This window comes from Amphiura filiformis, chromosome 5 (assembly GCF_039555335.1).
Source record: "Amphiura filiformis chromosome 5, Afil_fr2py, whole genome shotgun sequence".
Classification (NCBI taxonomy): domain Eukaryota; kingdom Metazoa; phylum Echinodermata; class Ophiuroidea; order Amphilepidida; family Amphiuridae; genus Amphiura; species Amphiura filiformis.
The window spans coordinates 62,067,804-62,088,706 of NC_092632.1; the positions used below are offsets into that span (position 1 = coordinate 62,067,804).

Here is a 20,903-nt window from a genome sequence, read left to right on the forward strand (position 1 = left end):
TATGACATTGCACTGAATGAATCTCTACTTTTAGATTCCTTTCTGTACCCTCAGGGAGAAGGGATGGGCGTACTGATAATTTTTGTAGAATCATTACTATAGACTCCTTATAACAAATGGCATAATACATCCACTGTGGGATGTTGTTATTGCTATGGTTGATGTGAACTTGTAAAGAGTACCCCATCCGATATCTGTGTGCATGCGTGCGTACGACTGTGTACTGTGCTCGTCACTATCACCCAGTCAAGCAACCAAGATAGTGCCCATGCACCGTGCCATCACACACAAGTCCTAACCGCTTGTGCTGCTTGAAACACGGCTTCACACTGTTGAGTAACTACTTCTTAAGGTGCTTATGTTAGAAAGCAGACGACTCTCTGTTACTCAATGCATGCACAATTATAAATCTACTCTGCTGCATACAAACCATTATTCAGTAAGATGTATAGGTGATCTTCATCTTTGAGTATCATCCAATGTAAGTTCTCCGCTTTTGTTTATATTTTGTTTCTCAGAGGTTAATCAGCCGATAGTTCATCTTGCCTGCATGGTTCAATGTTAATGTGCAATTGTATGCAACGCAGGACTGCCTGATTGTGTGACAGAGATATATGATGTGGATGGACCGTTATTTCTTTCAAGTGCGGCTCTTGTGTACTCTATGCTAATTGAGTGATATGTGGGGCACAAATGTATTGAGCGTCAGGTGTGTGGTAAATAAAGCTGCTGCTGGAATGTGTAAACATGCACTTGAAATATTTATTTCTACCAATTTGGATTTTTTTTTTTGCGAGTGTGTGTCAAGATTGAAAATTACGCATAAAATTTACCAAAAGGTAGCAGTTGGAAATATAGGGAGCCTTTTGGGGTACAATGTATTGAACCATCAGTAGATAAAGCTGCTGGAATAAGTAAACATGCACATATTTATATCTACCGATTTCGATTTTGTGTGTGTCAAGATTGAAATTACGCATAAAATTTACCAAATGGTAGGAGTTGAAAATATAGGGAGCCTTTTGAGGCACAATGTATTGAACCAGCAGTAAATAAAGCTGCTGGAATATGTGAACATACACATATTTATTTATACCGATTTTGATTTTTGTGTGTGTGTCAAGATTGAAATTACGCATAGAATTTACCAAAAGGTAGGAGTTGAAAATATAAGGAGCCTTTTGAGGCACAATGTATTGAACCATAACCAGATAAAGCTGCTGGAATATGTAAACATGTACATATTTATTACTACCGATTTCGATTTTGTGTGTGTCAAGATTGAAATTGCTCATAAAATTTACCAAAAGGTAGGAGTTGGAAATATAGGGAGCCTTTTGAGGCACAATGTATTGAACCAGCAGTAAATAAAGCTGCTGGAATATGTGAACATGCACATATTTATTTATACCGATTTTGATTTTTGTGTGTGTGTCAAGATTGAAATTACGCATAAAATTTACCAAATGGTAGGAGTTGAAAATATATAGGAGCCTTTTGGGGTACAATGTATTGAACCATCAGTATATAGATAAAGCTGCTGGAATATGTAAACATGCACATATTTATTTCTACCGATTTTGATTTTGTGTGTGTCAAGATTGAAAATTACGCATGAAATTTATCAAAAAGTAGGAATTTAAAATATAGGTATCCTTGTAGTTTTATACCTCACAACATGTATTTTTTTCTTTTGTTAAGCTTTTTTTGCTTTATAGTTTTTTATATATATATATATATAGTTGGTAATTGAAGTCTTTTAGGTAAATAATAGTTTTTGATTTCCTGGGAACAAGAGAGAACAGTGCCAGTGGATTGATTGGTCACCCCAGGTTAAATAAATAATAAATATTTCCTTTTGAAGAGGGAAAAAGGAGAGCAATGAATTTTGGCTTCTTCACCAATAAATATAAAATTTAGTTAACATAATAATCAAATTTACCACATGATTACTCTTTCTTACATGTCTATAAAGCTGATACCGTATTTCGTTAAATAAATGCCCCCAGAGGCATTACATTTTCCCAAGGGGGTGCGTTTATTCAAGGTCAATTTTAGAATGATAATTTCCATTAAAATCATTAGGTAAACTTAAAACCACTGATCTAGATCAGTGCTTAAAACTCACGCTAAAATGACGAACTAGAAACACTGACTTCTGGTTCACTTCCGGGTTTCCAATCCAGATTTTCGCCAAAAAGTGACGCTATTATCGACCATGTGGGCAACTTGGTAAGCTTACTACAAAAGATAGCATGGAAATATCGGCATTTTTGAAACATCTTGGTTGAAAAAAAAGTGGTGGGGGCCGGCGACTATTTGACGAAATACGGTAGGCTTTATAGCAAACATTGCTGCAAGCAAGAAATTTTAACTGCATTTTTGTCAAATTCAAATTAGTTACATTTGAATATTTTAATAAAATTGTTCTATATTTATCCTGATTGTCAGGTAAACAATTTTATAATTAAATTGTTATTCCTTTGTGTCAAATTCAATTTGTCCACCTTAGAGTAAGAAGAATGCACACAAAAATGCCGAAATTTGCACATTTTGGGTATAACCATGTATTTATAAGTTTGAATTTTAAGATTTTCCCAAATAACCATTTTTCAAGTACTCATTTTCTAAAAACATGAAGTTTTCACCCAAATCAAAGAATCCATAATGATCTGCAACACAATCCATGTTAAAAAGGTATAGAAAATGGCCATCACAAAAAATTGCAAGAAAATTTAAAATAAAAAAAATAAAACATTTGTAAATATTGCAAATTCAAACTTGTTAAAAATCAAGCATTTTGGAAAAAATTGTGTAAATTGCGCATGTCGTGAATTTTTGAAAACTGTCATGCCCATTTTGCTCTCAAAAATCAAGCATTTTCCCTATATGCTTATCTTAGAGTTACTTGCCAAGTTTGAAACTCTCATCATGTGCTCGGCAGAGTATAGAATAATATATTGATAGGTTTAATAGGCATGTATAATAAATCTTATTCTCATTAAACATAAATCACTTGTTCATATCACCTGTTTCTGAGTAATGTATTTAAAAATGTTTTTACCACAATATTGTAAAAATGAAGAAGGAAAAAAAAGGGGGAAAGATTCACATTTTATATCTATGTCTGCTTCAGTATCTTGAAAATATTTAGGTTCATGGTTTTTTCTGTGTCACAACCCGAGTCTGAGAAACTGCTTTGCCACTTGCTAGAAGCCGGGCTTAAGTTTATTTGCCTTATAATAAAAATTAAGACTCGTAGCATTGTGTATTGATATATAATGACATGCATGCAGTTGGGCGCAGTGCTTACAGTGGCGTAGCGTGGGTCATCCAATTGGGGGGCACCGGGTCTGATTGGGGGGCACCGGGTCTGATTGGGAGCACAAGCCGTTTTCGGCCATTTTCCCGTACCCCTATGACGCTACGCCACTGAGTGATTACGCTAGTTACGTAATGCATGACTGGTGCACATTTATGTAAATTTACGCAAGCTTGCGTGAGTTGGGACTTCATTGATGTGCACTGTAACAACTACCAAATCATTTTCACCAAACTTTCTCTTCTGAAGGCAGCAAATGTACATTTAATGATAACTTGCTATCTACTGAAGATAATGAACATATGATTAATTATAACTTGCTATCTCTGAAGATAGCAAAATGTTTGCTATCTACTGAAGATAGCAAACATTTATTATGTTGATTATAACTTATCGTCTACTGAAGATAGTAATAAAATTGCACAATTTTATGGAAATATTACAATATGGCTTTCATGTTTTGCAAGTGGTCTCTACCAAACGAGAACACCCTAAATTCATCCAAATTGGGATGTTTACATATTGGGAACAAATATATGTGACATGATCAAGGGGAACGAGTCGCATGTCGACCCTGGTCGAAAATGAGTTGTAAATATGTTTCTAAAGAGGACATTTAGAGCTTTCAGAAACTGAAACCCCCAAGTTGATACGACTTTTCTTTGCGAAGTTATGTCACTTTATCAATCACTGAAAACAATATAAAACAAAAGAATTTTAACACTTTCTTTGCCAATATCTCAAAATCAATGTTAGCGACATCCGACTCATTCCCCTTGATCGAGTCACATATATGTGCTGATGAAGTGGCAAATATGAAAGCAAACTGATAAAGGCGAAATCTGTCATCTCTTTAATCAGTAACGTAGAGTAGGTCATTCTATTGGGGGCACAGACTATGATTGGAGGCACCGGCCCTGATGGGGAAGAGGCCACAAGCCATTTTTTGGCAATTTTCCTGTGGGATTTACAATTTTCATACCAATTGGAATAGCATGAGCCCCTATGACGCTATGCCACTGCCTTTAATATTCTCATCTAGTTCAAGACAGGTTGAATGAAACAAACTTAATAATGTGATTTAGTGCTCTATCAGTTTTAATCATGACAAGAAATTTATAACACTCTGTATATAAATGCAATATTCATGTTCTAGTATACTAGAAGCATGCTGCACAGAGATTGCATTAACCTTCTCCATGCGGGTGTTGGCTGCAGGTGACGAGCTTCAACTTCAAAATTCAAACAATTTCAGAATTGTACATTTTCATGACCATAATTGGAATCAGCATGAAAAATGCATTAAAATGAGTTAAAACAAGCCTAGTATTATTTCAGTGATTCTTGAGATAGCTCTTGATATTTTGAGAAAATATATATTTCAGATCTTGGGCTTTTTATGTTTGAAGCCTGTATGGCTAGCACAAAGCTTGTATTAAAGGGGCTCGTTGCTATGATTTACCGCGCCATCAGTTTTGATTATTGAAAGGTAGATCGGTATGCTCTATATAAATCATATCATACTAACCACCATGCTACCGCAAAATGTCAAGGGTTTTATACGAGCTGTTATTAGGAATCAGGAATTTCATAACTGTTATTATGACTGGCTCAGCATTTGTATTGACGTTGAGTGTCTGGTTTGTTGGGATTATAGGATTAAACCTAGACAGGTTAATTAGTGGGATTTATAATTGTTCTGTGTTTCTTTGATTGGGTATGGGTTAATGAACTATTATGCATTGGGCTGTTCCAGTTGAAATCCATACACCCCGTATGGAAAACATGACATGAATCTTCCACACAGGGAGTGTGAATTTTAAATGGGGTTACCTGAATGGGTGACTCCATCTGAAGTCTACACTCCCTGTGTGGGAGATTAAGATCATGTCTTCCAAAGGGGGTGTGAATATCAACTGGAATAGCCCAGTATAGAGAAGAAAAAGTGAGATTCTGCAGATGATGGTTTTAATGATGATAACAGTGGAGGTGGTGATGATGCAGGCCCAGAAATTTCAATGTTTGACGAGAACCGATTCTTGCAGAGATCCCCCTAAATTGATTTGTATGCTTGTACTTGTAATTATAATAATAGTATGCATGTCAATTTGAACCAGTTTATTTGACACATTATACTTGTAATTATAATAATAGTATGCATGTCAATTTGAATCACCTTATTTGACACATTATACTTGTAATTATAATAATAGTATGCGTGTCAATTTGAACCACCTTATTTGACACATTATACTTGTAATTATAATAATAGTATGCATGTCAATTTGAACCACCTTATTTGACATATTATACTTGTAATTATAATAATAGTATGCATGTCAATTTGAACCACCTTATTTGACACATTATACTTGTAATTATAATAATAGTATGCATGTCAATTTGAACCACCTAATTTGACACATTATACTTGTAATTATAATAATAGTATGCATGCCAATTTGAACCACCTTATTTGACATATTATACTTGTAATTATAATAATAGTATGCATGTCAATTTGAACCACCTTATTTGACACATTATACTTGTAATTATAATAATAGTATGCATGTCAATTTGAACCACCTTATTTGACACATTATACTTGTAATTATAATAATAGTATGCATGTCAATTTGAACCACTTAATTTGACACATTATACTTGTAATTATAATAATAGTATGCATGTCAATTTGAACCACTTAATTTGACACATTATACTTGTAATTATAATAATAGTATACATGTCAATTTGAACCACCTTATTTGACACATTATACTTGTAATTATAATAATAGTATGCATGTCAATTTGAACCACTTAATTTGACACATTATACTTGTAATTATAATAATAGTATGCATGTCAATTTGAACCACCTTATTTGACACATTATACTTGTAATTATAATAATAGTATACATGTCAATTTGAACCACCTTATTTGACACATTATACTTGTAATTATAATAATAGTATGCATGTCAATTTGAACCACCTTATTTGACACATTATACTTGTAATTATAATAATAGTATGCATGTCAATTTGAACCACTTAATTTGACACATTATACTTGTAATTATAATAATAGTATGCTGTACTTTAAGATTAATGAAATGTTATGCTCTGCAGTTTTTGTGCTGTATTGGTCGACACTCGTATGGAGATGGATAATCACTGTTTTCTCAGAACTAATTTCCTATATTCATTATAATAGAGCTTTTAGTGGATATAGTGTTGTATAGGCCTACTGTTTTTATACATTCAGAGGCAGCACAATAAAAGCTAATAAATAAGGTAGCGCTTCATGAAACATGACCTTATAGCCAAAGTGATGGCTTATTTTCGAAGGTATTAAACCATAATAACTGCAAGGATATTATCTTTAATTTGTGACATCAGTGATGGCAAATGATGCAGAAATAACCCAAGTTATGAAACTAATATCGATGGAAGGTACAAATTCAAAGTTGTTATTGGTTTGTACACGTCATCATGTTTATCTTGATTTTCACTTTTCATCAGCATTGTCAGTGTTTAATGTGCACAAACCAATAGAGGTGCAATTTTTGAATCTATACACGAATCTGACTTGACACATTCCTACACCTCACTGGACGTGGTGCAACATAAGTGACGCGGTGCAAGTGCTACTTGCTCCGATGCGCTTGTGATAGTGGGCATCTTGGATCGCAATCCAAACAAACTAAGCTAGTTTGGCGCGGATGGCCCCCAGCTATGGCCGACTTAATCCTGACCATCACTTGGCTCGTCGGATTCGTCTATACCTTCCATTGGTTTTAGTTTCATAACTTGGTTATTTGTGCATCAATTACCATCACTGATATCACAAATTAAAGAAAGCATTCTTGCAGTCATCGTGGTTTTCGAAATCAACCCTCATTTTGGCTATCAGGTCATGATTCATGAACTGTTCCCTTTCTTATTGTGGTAACTGTATACAATTTAAACAATAAAGCAAACAAAAACAAACAATGCACCATTAACTGCAATTGCAAATGGCAAAAGACGGCAGACATATTTTGTTACGACTCCTTGAATTCCACTTTTGAAGCTAGCTGTTAACACTTTTAATCATGTCAGCTGTATAGACATTCTATTAGCAAAATCTTTATGCTTGGCTAGACCTGTTCCGTTAAAATGAGTGACAACATACGCTGTTTATTTCCAAACTCATGCAGAGCAAATCATGCATTAAACGATATCCTGTAATGTTGTACATTATGAATGTGGATAAAGTATTAAATGTCTCTGCATTTGTTACACACACTTATATTTTATTAATCTTAGATTGTGCTCTGGGAGTTCTGTATTTTCATTACAATTTTCTTTGGGGAGATTCATATTGGCAGTGTCTAGGGACAGTTCAGAATGAACATGCAGTGTAATTTAGCACTGTATAATGAGAGGCCTGATTTCCAACACATATTGGGTCAAATTTGTACTACCTGCTTTTATGTTTGTATGCAACTTCCTAGCGAACAGAAAACATTCTAAACAGTTAGAGAAGGTTGCCAGAAAATGTTGAAATGATATATTAAGGGTCAAAAAGGGTATAAAACGTTTTAATAACATTCAATAACATTTTAACAACTTTCTGCAAAACATTCTAACATGATGTTAGCAAACATACATTTAATGATAACTACTGAAGATACCGCTACTGTTATCTACTGAAGATAATGAACATTATGCTTAATTATAACTTGCTATCTACTGAAGATAGCAAACATTTATTACGTTGAATATTTTGCAAAAAAAAAGGTTTTTACGACCTTTATATAACCCAACATTTAATGTTATTTAAACATATTGACCAAAAATGGAATTGTTTATGTTTGCTGGGTTATTCTAACTTTCATATCTTAGGCCTGGTACTGTCATTTTTGAAAATGGGAGGTACATTGTTTAAGAAAACTAAGTATGAAAGTAATGTAACACTAACTCTGCTTAATTAAGGCAATAAACTAATATACCCTGCCCAAATCAAAGTTTTAGGTGCTGTATTTGGGACAAAATCTGATATTTTAAATCAAACGAAATGTCCTGTTGTTTTATTCATACGATCAAAATATAAGTCAAGTACATACACAGTGTTCAGAACACTATATGTATATGGCGTATGGGATGGTCATAATACATCGTAAGGACCGACCTCAGTCACAATCGATGAAGTGATACACATTTACAACATAAGCGCTGGAATTAAATAGTGATTTTCTTTACTTTGCATCATTTGTTTGCGCAAAATTAAAAGGGAACATATCTGACAGTAAAAAACCCAACATTTTATGAAAAAGAAATATATACAAATTTATTTTTTATGAAAGCATTAAAATATTGCTTTAAGAGTATGATAACAAAATACTCGAGTAGGAGTAAGTGCTCGAAATCAAATAAGCATCACACAGCATGCTTCAAAATACCAGCAACTGGTACTCTACATGTAAAGCAATCACGTCAGGTTAATTTTATCAGCTGGCCATAGGAATCTGGGACATCGTCCATTTACTCACTGAGTTTTAATGGGCGATCTACAAATGGTGCAATTTGATTCTGGGTTCTCATCTAACCAATACTTTTAAGGAATATTATGTGGATGGAAAATTTCACTGTTTGTCAAAAACATTTTAGATTTTTTATCATCTAGTGACGAGGAGTATAAAGATGAAATGTATTGGTAGATTTGCCATGTAGTTCTATGCTATTTGCATTTTTGGTCATGGGGGTGTTGGTAAAAATATAAGTAAGCTCAAAATTATGCAAACGAAAGAGGTATCATGTAATAACCAACTAAAACTAATGCATAACACCTACTATTGTGGCTAAAATTGAGTGAGAAAAACTGTTCCAACACATTGCAAAAATAGTTTGACTTAAAATGACTGAAAACAGCATTTTAAAAGAATCTATGAAACAAACACACTGCCCAGCAAACACAAAAACGTTTTAAAAACATTTTAAATAAGTTATATTTTGGCTTTTGGTTTAGGTAAAAACGTTTTAGTAACATTAAAATGTCGGGTTATATAAAGGTCATGAAAACGTTTTAAAACGTTTTGTATGAAAACACACTGCAACAATATTTTTAAAATGTGTTCAAAATGGTATTATAAACTATTTTTGCAAACATTTTTTTGCCAAATATTTTGTCAACACTCAACACTTAAATAACATTGTGTTAAAATATTTGCACCCAACAAACACAGAAATGTCCTTAAAATGTTCTTTTCAAAACCTTTTAATAACATTTAAATGTCGGGTTATATAAAGGTCACGAAAAAGTTTTTCAAACGTTATTGCAAATATTTTGGGCAAACATTTTTCGCAAAATATTTTTTCAACCCCAAAATAACATTCTGTTTAGAATGTTTTGTATCAAGTTTTCAAAAATGTTTTTGGAATGTTATTAAAATGTTTTTATACCCTTTACATAACCCGACATTTTCTGTAAAACATTTTGTATTTGCTGGGGAGTAGATTATCAAAAAATGTTTTTAATGTTATGAAAACGTTTCATACCCTTAATATACCCTCTATATAACCCGACATTTTAAAACGTTTTCTGACAACCTTTGTATAACCTTTTGCAAATGATGTCGAAAACGTTTTGTGTTTGCTGGGTGGTCATTCAATTAAGTTTGAATATTAGCCTTTAATGAGAAATGTATATTTCAAATTGAACATTCAATATATAATTAAGTGCAAAATTACTGGGACACTTACACAGTTCAAAGATCTTTGAAATTATAGATTGGAATAATACTAGTAAATAAAATATTATATAGCGATGGACGGTTTTATTAAACCTTACACGCAAAATATGAACAAATGTCCCAGTGGATTTTACACTTGATTGTAGTCTATTGCATCATAGACGTACATACAGACTATGATTGCACCATTTAACATCTATAAATATTCCCTGTGATATTCACCATGTCCTCATGTTGTTTTTCATAGAGTCCCATTGAGACTACTTTATAAACGATGTCATGAAATATGGAATATGGCCTGCGTTGGTGCAGCTGAGGTATACCAATATTAGTAGGCAGCACATTAAAGCATAATGCATTAAATGGTGTTTTTTATAGTCACATTGGATTTGAACTCATTCAAGTTTATTTGAATTGTTTTATTTTGATTGTTTTATTTGTGATTTCATTTCAATTGTTATTAGTAAAGGGGTAATTGGAGGTCCATCAATCCCAATCTACACTATCCCTCGCAAGTGGTGGTGCGACAGGGGAATGGGGGGGGGGGGAATCTGATACCAAAATCTCAGTTTTGATGAAGAATGGCTATCGATTGGATCACACCCCTGTAACATAAGGGTTTCCTTTTTTTTGCACCTGTTTTTTGACAAATGGGAATTTATTATTTTGAGTCTGAACATAAGAGCTAACAAAAAGGTGGTGAGGACTGTGATTGTGAAGGTTTGAGAACCTGTTAAAAACATAATAAAAAAAGTACTTTATATGACCTTCAAAATCTGTGATGTGATGAGGGGTATTCTGACAATAAATGTGCAGAAGAAAGTAAAGAACATTTTAGTTTAGATTCAAGTTGCTCTGATATTTCCATTATGGCATATCTACTGTATAAAGTACCATACCTGTCGTGAGTATTCCTTTAATGAAATCCACTGGCTCCATGAAGAATTCTAACCGACACAGAGTAGAATATGTGTCTATATATTTCACACCACCGTGTGCATCTCTGCATGGCCAATACGTCCAATGCTAAACCAACAATGCCAATAACCCTGATCATAAGAGATACTCTGAATTGAATGTCACAATGCATTACCAAAGCAGTCTGACAACATCATCTTAAATCTATGCAGTATTGTGCACTGTATTTATCTTGAGAGCTAATCAACTCGGTTTGCTAGAATGATATTACGTTTATGAAAATTCAATTTTATGTGAGTGTGTTCAAGTCAATTTACCACCAAACATCCTGTTTGGGATTTGACATTCATTTTTATCTCTCGAATTATTTGGAGGCAATCGAGGCATACATTTAAAAAAAATCCCTATCTATGTTGGCTTTTGGTAAAGAGAATCTATGTGCTGTTGCCTTTAAATAATACAGTTAATTTTTTTTTTTGTATCTTTTTGATTTTTTAATAATGATAATTGCAGAAGGTAATTTTGTAATTTAAAATAATGTGCATGTAGGGGTATATCAAATTCACAACCTTGCACTAAATTCCATGGAAGCGTGTCAAATATGATGTTTATTTAATCCCATTTAAGTCCGATTCTTACTCCACATCGCAGCGTGATGCAATGCTGCGATGCTTTTAAAATATCGCAGCATCGCGCGATGAAATTAAGATGTACATGTAAATTTCATCGCGCTATATTGCGATGTTTTTAAAGCATGTAGGGTCTGCATCTCCTTTTAAGGTCATTCTGCCGACCTTGATTTTCCAAAAGCCAATCACAATTGTGCACGGCTGCGATACCACAGCGTGATGCTATAAAGCTGAACAAGATCCAACTTCATCACGGACCTTAATTTCCACCACACGATGAGAATTTTCACCGCCGAGCTCGTAAAAACCTAGCTCAGATTTCAGTTTTTATATATAGCATCGCATCCCGCTGCGATGTGGAGTAAGAATCGGACTTTAGAGTCTCAAAAAGTTTCCAGAAGAGAACAAGGCAACATTTCTTACTGTGAAATTCAGGAAAGGGAGGAAATATTGATCTTTTTGTCATCATTAGTCCCTGCAGATTGGTAATTTTCACAATTTTTGGCCCTTTTTAGGGTCACTTTAGGCACCCCAGGCATCATCCAAACTCAGCCAAAATCTAAGACTTGATCGCCAGGGTTTTAGCATAAAATCTGCTGTTAAATAATGTTTCCCCATAGAAGTCACATGTCAATAGTATTATTTACTTTTTCACATAAATTTATTTATTAGTAGTACATTCTGTGATATGTACAGTTGAAGTTCCCCTTAAAGATAAAACAATAGAAAAACAGAAAACCCAACATGTTTGTTTCAGTCGCTTCTTCCCAATCGATTTTACTGAAAAATTGTGCAATTTACTCACAGTGATGCACTGAATTTGTGTTGAATTTAGTACTGTTTGCATGATTGTAATACCCGATGGTGTTCTTAAATACCATGTGAAAAGGTATAAACCTGAAGTGCTTTAATTACTGTACAATTGAAAGAGTTTTGAGTAAACCCCAGGAATCCCTCAGGTTTATTTGCCAACTGCCGTAATACAAGATTTAATTCATATGATTGAAACATGTCGAACTCAGTTGAACTTGATTGCTTGACATATAAACTATGCATATAATAATACTATACATCTTATTTATACATCCATGCATGATGCTAGGGGATGTTCCGCCAATTAACCTCATTAACAATCCAACGGACTGATACACGCATTGACCATATATCACTGCAAAAATAAGTGTTTATATTTAAACACCATATTGTGTTTATTAGAGCAACACTTAATAAACACATAATTCATGTTAATGGTCTAACACTAATGTTAATGATTCTAACACTAATGTTCATAAATTAACACTTGGTGTTATATTACAAACACTAATGTTTGTAATATAACACCAAACATTAGTGTTAGACCATTAACATGAATTATGTGTTTATTAAGTGTTGCTCTAATAAACACAATATGGTGTTTAAATATAAACACTTGTTTTTGCAGTAGGCTCTGGAATTAAATAGCCATTCTCTTTGTTTTATCTCATTTGTGTTTGCCGCAAAATTAAAAGAGAACATAATATCTGATTTTGTGGAAAAAATCTATTTTTATGGAAACGTTGCAATATTGCTTTAAGAGTTAAAACAATAGAAAACAAGAGAACCTAACAAGCTTGTTTCAGTCGTTTCTCTCAAATTGATTTTCCTGACATCCGACTCATGTGCCTGATCCTCATAGCATGCGATCAATTCTGAGATGCAGCTGTATGTAGTCTTGTGATAGCTAATGTAGCAGCAGCTAGCCTGAGATCTAGCTTAGAGGGTTCTCTCCCATGACAATTCCCAATCCATACCAACATGGTACTATGTCTAGGATAGTTGTATTGTTGTTACACAGATATTTTCAATACGTGAAGATGATATAGTCGTAGATGATGAGGGAAAGACATAGGTTAATGGCTTAAGCTTCAAAGTAGACTACTTTGCAGTCCCTTTTTGATAAGCAATCTCTCCCCAGCTATGCTCTTCCATAAAACACAACACATCTCCAGTGACCCCCGGGCAGTGACCGCTCAGCTCAGCATTGTGGTTTTTGAATGGGAGTGGTTCTCATTCTGAACTTGTAATCAAGTCAATATTGAAATGTGAATTTCAAAAGGTGATAGAAATATTGCGGTTTTCGGATAGGAATGGTTCTCGTTCTGAACTTGGAATCTCGTTCTGAACTTGTAATCATTGTCAGATGAGTTAATATTGAAGTATGAAATTCAAACGTGGCTGTCAAAGTAGACTAGCTTCAAACTTGAAAATTATATAGAATATTGCAACTTCTTACGTAGTGGTAATAAAATGAGAATGATTTAAAATTAGTTATTACCAAAGTTGGAAAAATGTTATGCCACATATATCGGAGCCAAGCAGGAAGCTTGAAAAGAGGCTTGCTGATCACAAGTCCAAAGCCGCTGGCCCTAAATTGACTGTACAAGAACATGTCAAAGCCACACCAAATAAACAGGGATAATGTAAAAGTACTGGGGAAGGGAACAAAAGACTTCCCCAGGACTGCCAGGAGGGTCCTAGAAGCTATCCAGATCAAGAAACAAGGACCTTCATTGAACCGAGACACAAGATTGGAACTAGATCCTGTGTGGGATAACCTGATCAAACCCAGCAAGACTAGGGACAGGAATTTTGGTGACGTCACTATAGTGTGACGTCTGTCAGGTTGGTCTCTAGCCATTTCCAATTCTCGGATTTTTATACATTTTGTACCATCAGAAACCTCAGACTGCATAATGTGTTTGTGTGATAATCTTTCTTAGTTCTTACAGATTTTGGTGTTTGACTAAGACATTGTTCAATTTGCAGACAGAAATTATAACACATTCATAACCTCATGAAAAGATGTGATGTGTTAAATCCAATCGCAGGTAACAAATGGACGCAATTGCAGGTAAATAAAAAAGTATAATGACCACATTTGTGACGTGTTATGAGCCTGAACAATTTACGACGACATTTGGACATCGCATGATAGGTTATTCAATTTTTTTGCAGGGAAAATGAAAGATAAAGTTAAAATTGTATTTTGTTTTTAAATTTAAAAGAAGAAAATATGAAACACATGGAATTTTTAAAAAGTGAAAAGTGATGGTTGTGAATAAGGTTAATGACTTTGCATCAGTTTCAGGTATTGTGCAAAATCTAAATATTTTGCTTTGGAATCAAGGAATACCCTGGAGAGTGCAGCCCCGAAAGATATTCAGAGGTCCAAGCATAACAACTGATGCGCAGCCATTAACCTCTAGTCTAATTAGCGTATGGGGCTTTGTAATGCACACAATTAGGCATAACCCACAAATGCAATGTCCAAATTAACTGAAATTTTGGAAATAAGGTTTTTTCATGGATGTCTATTGAACCATATACCCTAAAACGAGGATGCTAAAATCACAAAAAGCACCTTTAATCAATGGTTTTCTTCCTTTTTTTTGTTACTCCCATCATACTATGAGCATGTAATATTGGAAACTTCATTCTTCATTATATCAGTTCTTTGCTTCTGCATTCTCCATTATAAGTTCCTTGCTTTCGACAAAAAAGATAATGCAAAACGCTTCTGCCACAGACAACTGACTATAGAACTGATACATATGCAGTAATAAGGCTAATTGCATTTATGCCCCTTGAGAAATCAACAACATTAAATTGCTCTTTAAAATGAAGTAGTTTCACAGTAAACCTGTATGGTGCTGTATAATGTGTGAAATTATGCGGTTAACAGCATTAAGGATTCAATTGTGAAATGCTCACTCTATGGTGCCAATTTTCCATAGATAGTTACATATTCACAATAACTTATTTCAAGTGGGAAATTGGCGCCTCTTGTGAAATTATCCGAATCAAATTGCTCGTAAAATTAAGAAGTAATGAGTATTTAGTATAATTTGCGTTGATGGAGCAGTAATTAAGTATACGCAAAGTAGTCATGTCAGATATTGAGGGATATATCGATTATTTCAGAACATGCAAGTTTTGCAAATAATTTGTGTGCATTCACATCTATACTATACATTTCAAATGAGTGCTCACGAATGTTCTAAATTTTTAGAAGGACCAATGGAATGGTACCAAATTTTCAAATGCCGTTTACTCAGAACAGCAATTTTGCGTATTCGGCTCTCTGCCGTGTTCATAACAATATGTTTGGAATGAGATTTCAAACTTTTTTAGAGTGAATCTTTTTTCAATTGGAAAGGATTTGTCCCTGATTCAGAAAAGCAAAAGATTGAAAAATAAATCAATCCTTTTGACTGAAAATTCAATCGAGAAAGATTTGCCACTAACTTTAATCACTAAAAGATTGCGAATCTGATTGAAAAATTACCCGACTGAATATACAGTCGAAAAAGACTTGTTCCTAATTTGTCCCCCCTGGTAAAGTTTGTTTGGCTTATATAAAGCAGCAAAAATAAGACTCATAACACTGTGTGTTGATATAGAATAGCGTGCAGTGCACACTGTTGGGTGCAGTGCTTACGCTAGATGTGTGTTGCATAATGCGTGACTATGTGAATTTACGCAAGCATAAGGTGGGACTTTATTGATGCGCGCAGTAACAAAAAACAAATAATTTCCGCCTTATATAAGCCATACAAACTTTAGATATTGCTATTATTTTTAACATTATTCATTCACTATTGAAAACTTGATTTTTCATCTTGCTGTTTCCTATGCCATTGCAACTACACATTATTTTGTTTAAGTCCCTTATGACAAATTAGCTCTCAGTTACACTTCAAGTTGGTTTAGCTCATAATCAACCACTACGCCAAAAAATAGACCCACATTAAGACTGAAGAGTGACATATGCCCTTGTAGGATATATATAGTTGATTTGTCTGGTGTATATTTTGCATATTAAAGAAAGTAGGCCAAGTATAGGACTTGAATTAATAATTTGTGATGCTTCTGGCAAGTTGTCATAAGATCAAATAGTTTTCAAATGTTACAAGGCCCCTATATAAGCACTCACAGGAGCGTGGTGTTTTCTTTTTCATCTTGTACACTATTGAAAAAAACACTGTGCTCCTTGCGATGGACTTAAAATTCTAGCGAGATAAATTTTCAGGAAAATAATGCTTTTTAAGTAGAAATTGTGATGATAAGCAACAACTCAACTCAAAATTGCATGACTAAGGACTCATTTTGTGTTATCACATGGCATATCATTGAATCAATCCATGTGATATTATCAAGATACAAATTGTTCCTGGGTGATTTATATTGTAGGCCTAATCCAATTTTCCAAAGTTTCATGGAGTAGATTAATGTTTGTACTTGACAATCATTATACAGGACTGCCTGGGAGGACTACTCAGTTCATTGTGGCAGTTTGAAGATTTTAGGTGCAAAATTTAATATAGGCAAAGCTACCTTGTGTTATTTTTGTTCACAGAGTGAACATTTCCCCCACTTGAACCCATATCTCATATGCACAGTTTATCCCTTACATACACTGTGTGTTAAATATCTATTGTAGCCCATCAACCTTGTGGTTAAGAGACTAGGAAATAATTCCTAATGTCTCATACCCAGGTTTGTATCCCTTTATCTAATCCTGCCCCATATGACAAGGACTTTTTAGCACATCTTATCTTGTATTGAGACAATGGCAGCCAGGACTATTTTTTTACCTTTTTTTCTAAGCATGTTTACTATTGGTTTGAGCCATCACATGATTATAATAGGCTTTACTGATTGGTGGGTAAGGTTAATGCTATTGTTTATTTTGTGATAAGGCTGAGCATATTACTGCATATATGAAAAATACACTGCTATTTTGATATGGGCGATTTACTCAATTCCTTCCAACTGACAACATTTAATTCCTGTTATCTACACAGTAATGTTTGCTTATCTTAATTGGATCCCTAATAATTATTGACCAAGGTTATTATCTGCATGGTATGATAGTGTAATTGATTTGAAAGTTTGTATTTCAATGAGTTTCTTGCTGGATGGAGCTCAAGTTATATAAGCCAGAGTCAGGATGTAGGTATCATTTATATGCCTCAAATCACTAATTTATTGTAAGATCAGTGCAGAGTAGGTTAGATATGAAAATGGAAAGTTAGAACAAATTACTATACACCTGATCCGTGAACTGTGTCTTTTTGAAAGACTCTTCTTGTTGGTATTGATATTGTCATTTTATGGAATTTTCATGTGAAAAATATTGTGCAAAGCAGAGCATAATACAGAAGTTGTTAAAATATTACTTACCAAAACTATCAGTGAAGTAGGCAGGATTTTTGGTGTGAGGGGGCAAAGCCAAATTTTCGTCCCCACTTAAACGCCAGATTTTAGTTCCCATTTAGCATTTAAGGTGCAAAGGCTCCATTTGTCAATTTTTTGTCCCATTTTTGGTCATTTTGAGGACATTTTGCTCTTTACCATCCCCATTTTGTCCGGGGGGGGGGGCTCTTTCCCCCATGGCTACACCACTGGAAACTATATAGTGAAGCACTGGGCAAAATTCCCAGTTGAGCAGCTGACATCTCCAACGCTATACTGGGACAGTTGCATGTGAAATTAAATGCATGGGAAAAAATGGCAATTGTAATCCTAAGGGAGGACCAACAGGGGTTACACATGACTATACGATGGTTCCCTGCACTTAAATGCACAGTGACGAAAAGCTGCAGGGAACCTATAAATTTCTCTTAAAGGAGTTGAACTTCTTCTTTTTTTAATTACACATTGTCTTCCTTTTATTTTATTTGTTTTCCTTGTCTTTTTAAAAATGTCAGTCAAGGTCTGCGCCCCTGAAGAAGTGCTCATGACCTACGTTTGGGCCGCGAGCCACAGTTTTGGAAGTTGTAGGTCCTCGGAACCATGAATAAAACAAACTGCAATAATTGTCAACGTTTCCAAATTCATAACAAAGGCATACACCTGGGGTCCATTTCACTAAACTTTACGAAGCTCTGTAAGTCTCAAAATCATACGTAACTTACGACGAGCCGTAAGTTCCATTTCACTAAACATACTTACCAATGGTACCCTTAGTAAATAATAGGGATTTACTACAGGAACTCTTCGTAAAGTTACGTATAGTATTGGGCATGCATAACTTTACGAACGGTTACATGAGTTATGAAGGGTTAAAAGCAGTGGCGGCGCCAGGAAATTTTTTTCGGGGGGGCATTAGGGGGGAAAAGTGAATTTCAGGGGGGCAAAATCAACAAAGTTTGCGCAAAATTACCGTAAAAAGTGGAAATTTTCGTAATTTTGGGTTTTTTCTGGGGGGGGGGCAACTGGGGGGGCAAGAATTCTGACTGGGGGGCATTTGCCCCCGTGGTGCCGCCACTGGTTAAAAGTTTAATGAAATGGACCCCTGATCACACTATAGAGCAACTGAAGGTACCCGGTAGCTACTTAGGATTGTGTTGTTATGTGCGACTGGAATTCCCAAAAAAAATACCCCAAAATGTACCAAACTTGACAACAACCAAACTAAAAATATGCTATTTTTTTTATTATTTCTGATCAAAATTATGGTAATTTGCCAAGTTCTACAAAGTGTTTGCCAATTTTACTACAAAATAATGCAGAATCTAATTTATATTCTGATAATTTACATATCCAGAGACAAGTCATCGAGAAAGGAAGGGTGGAAAATCAAGAATGATTACAAATAAAATGGATGTAAATTGCATAAGCAAATTTATCAGCAAAAATATATTAAGTTTGGCATAGTCAATGATGGAATATTATGTTTGTGTAAGGCAATGGATTTGTGTACTTATTATACACTTGCATATGTCAAGCATGCGAGTGAACAGACGTAGACATGTTTGGGTTTATACATAAAGGTATCTTCAAGAAGTTGCACACTATACAGTAATTTGAATTATATATCTGTACTCCTCAGATGTATGGTAAACACTGGCATATAAACAAAAGCTATTTTCTCTAAAATCTCCAAGGGGTGAGGGGGCTCAACTATGATAATAATAATAGTGTACAGATGCATTACTAGAAGTATTTGGTAAATGACAAAATATGTTTATAAATTTCATGCAAAAAGATGCACCACAAACAAGAAAATTATACACCAAATCCCCCCCCCCAAAAAAGAAAATAACACCTAAAATGCACAATTTTGGACTCACTTTTCTGATCTTTTTTGGACTCAAGTCTTCCCTTTGATCTTTAATTATTTCATTAGTACCATCATGCACTCTCAAAATACTGGCAATACTAGATTAGCAAAATGTGCCAATGTTTATTCCTAAGTAATTAGACATATTTGAAAGTCTGGACATTGTATAAAAGCTTTTGCTGGCAGGATATGCTAATTATCTATTATTTCTGATCAAATTATGATAGATTTGCCAAATTCTAGAAAGTATTTGCCAATTTTACTTAAAAAACAATACAGAATCCACTGCACTTTTTCCAATTTATATTCAGATAATTTATGTATCCAGAGACAAGACATCGAGAAAGGAAGGGTGGAAAATCAAAAATGATTACAAATAAGATGGATGTAAATTGCATAAGCAAATTCATCAGCAAAAATATATTAAGTTTGGCATAGTCAATGATGGAATATTATGTTTGTGTAAGGCAATGGATTTGTGTACTTATTATACACTTGCATATGTCAAGCATGCGAGTGAACAGACATGTTTGGGTTACATAAAGGTATCTTCAAGAAGTTGCACACTATACAGTAATTTGAATTATATATCTGTACTCCTCAGATGTATGGTAAACACTGGCATATAAACAAAAGCTATTTTCTCTAAAATCTCCAAGGGGTGAGGGGGCTCAACTATGATAATAATAATAGTGTACAGATGCATTACTAAAAGTATTTGGTAAATGACAAAATATGTTTATAAATTTCATGCAATTTGCAAAAAGATGCACCACAAACAAGAAAATTATACACCAAATCCCCCCCCCCAAAAAAAAAATAACACCTAAAATGCACAATTTTGGACTCAATTTTCTGATCTTTTTTGGACTCAAGTCTTCCCTTTAATTATTTCATTAGTACCATCATGCACTCTCAAAATACTGGCAATACTAGATTAGCAAAATGTGCCAATGTTTATTCCTAAGTAATTAGACATATTTGAAAGTCTGGACATTGTATAAAAGCTTTTGCTGGCAGGTTGTTTTCCTGACGCCACGGCTTGTTAAAAAGCTAATTAATTTGAAGGGGTTCTAGACTATATAGAGTTCAAGTACTTGCTTGATTGAATAGCATTTGCTGCAAATAACCTGGCACATTTTGTGATATATTTCTGTGGCATCACTCTAGAATGCCTAAATGGGCT

At 34.3% G+C, this 20,903-nt stretch overlaps 1 protein-coding gene across 2 annotated transcripts in view; it reads left to right on the forward strand.

Moving 5' to 3' along the window:
* Positions 1-203: 203 nt before the first annotated feature.
* LOC140153499 (egg peptide speract receptor-like) overlaps positions 204-20,903 on the forward strand; it is a 103,491-nt gene continuing 82,791 nt past the window's right edge. Inside the window, exon 1 of one of the 2 annotated variants that reach the window (XM_072176263.1) lies at positions 204-481. The gene's annotated coding sequence lies outside the window, so the exon portion shown is untranslated. The remainder of the gene's footprint in view (positions 482-20,903) is intronic. The other variant, XM_072176264.1, reaches the window with a different exon arrangement.